At 33.3% G+C, this 1676-nt stretch overlaps 1 long non-coding RNA gene across 1 annotated transcript; it reads left to right on the forward strand.

Annotated features, from left to right (window-relative positions):
• Window positions 1-270: 270 nt before the first annotated feature.
• Window positions 271-1676, forward strand: LOC146511697 (uncharacterized). Its single transcript, XR_014875995.1, has 3 exons — window positions 271-480; window positions 852-944; window positions 1586-1676. It is a non-coding gene; the product is annotated as an uncharacterized LOC146511697 (long non-coding RNA).

Below are 1676 nucleotides of genomic sequence, written 5' to 3' on the forward strand. Positions count from 1 at the left end.
ATTCTTTTCAGTTCTATTTATTCACATTTGTTTTTTTGTTTTTTTTAAAAAAAATATCTGTTTGTTTATGCCATTCTAGCTAGCTAACACGTTAGTGCAAGAATATAGCACAATGTCATGCTAGCATGATAGCCTGATATGAAAGACATAGCTACTCCAAATATAGATATTGTTTATAACTTAACCTCTGCACATAAGCTAGTTTGGCTCTACCACAGAGACTGTTGTGATAAATTTACATTTTACGTGAGGGTTGTTGAAATTTGTAAGTTTGTAAGTTGCTGTTTGTAGTACACTGAGGAGGAAAGACAAAACATGAACAGATATGTTTTCCTGTTTTTTAATTTTTTTGAAATTAAATATTTTTTTACTTAATAAACTTGGAGACTTGCAGTTCCCTCCTGTAAAGATAATAAATGTTTAATCTTATCAGGTGGTGAAAGGTCTGGAGAGCTGGCAGGCCAGTTCATCAAATTCAAGGTGAGCTAATATTTTTCTTAAAAATGATCACATTCCCATGTTAAAAATTTAATATATTCATTTGTAAGTGACATATAGTTTTGAGACCAAGAAAACATTGCATTCTGATTTTATGTACACATCATCTAAACTTTCTTGAATTGGGGGTATGGCATGATTAAATTAATACACAACGTAAAAAACAATATTAAAATGACAGACTTGTCTAAAATGCATAAATACTATTTGAAAAGATTAAGACTGTAAAACAATAGCCTCTGTATTTCTCACAAATTCCTGGTAATTCAACTAAAAGTTCTTTAATCCCACTGCTAGGTCGTTGAGATGGATTTCCGTATATATATATATTTTTTCCCCCTCTGTGTATAAAGACTGATGCTGTTGAAATCAGAAGAGAATACATCACCAAAGGTCTTTGCGTGTACCTGAATGAAGATCCTGAGAAGCTGGTGAAGGATTACCTGGTATGTTAACTTGCCTGTATCCTTAACTAAGGAGATGATCAAAGATAAGCTTGAACTAAAAAACAAAAGGTTTCAGGGGATGGGGTTTTCCTGTAAATTACCGGTGGCTGTAAAAAGTACCTTTTAAAATAGGAAAAGTAAGAGCTTTATGTTTCTCACTGGATACTACACGCACTATTCTTGAGTGTTTTATACTAACCTTATTATAATATCATTATAATAACCTCATTCATACACACATTCATACAAGATTTTTATGTAACATTTACACTTCAATGGATGTATCAGGAGCAACTTGGGGTTCAGTATGTTACCCATTGATAGTTTTAGTATCAGATTAGAGAAGCCAGGGATTAAACCAGTAGACAACTTGCTCTACCTCCTGTGCCACAGTCACCCCTATCACAACTCAAGATTTTGAAAGACAGGACATTGTTGAGGTATTGAATGAACTTCTCTTGAGTCAGGAAAAATATCGGGCAGTCATTTTTGATTACATTCACATTATTATAAAGCCTGAATGAATAAAGCTTTTAGGTATTTTACATTAATGTAAAACAGATATGTACTTTTAAAAAATGTTTGCAATGGACATTACTGAGAAATCCTTATCTTATTTTTTTTTTGTTTTATTGTCACAGGAAGTTGATAAAAAGCATCGCCACTGCCATAGCAGAGACAGTCTTTGGAATCTGTGTCATTCGATCAGGGGGTGCGGAGCCTGGCGATGAC

The sequence above is a fragment of the Neolamprologus multifasciatus genome, chromosome 9 (assembly GCF_963576455.1).
Source record: "Neolamprologus multifasciatus chromosome 9, fNeoMul1.2, whole genome shotgun sequence".
NCBI lineage: Eukaryota > Metazoa > Chordata > Actinopteri > Cichliformes > Cichlidae > Neolamprologus > Neolamprologus multifasciatus.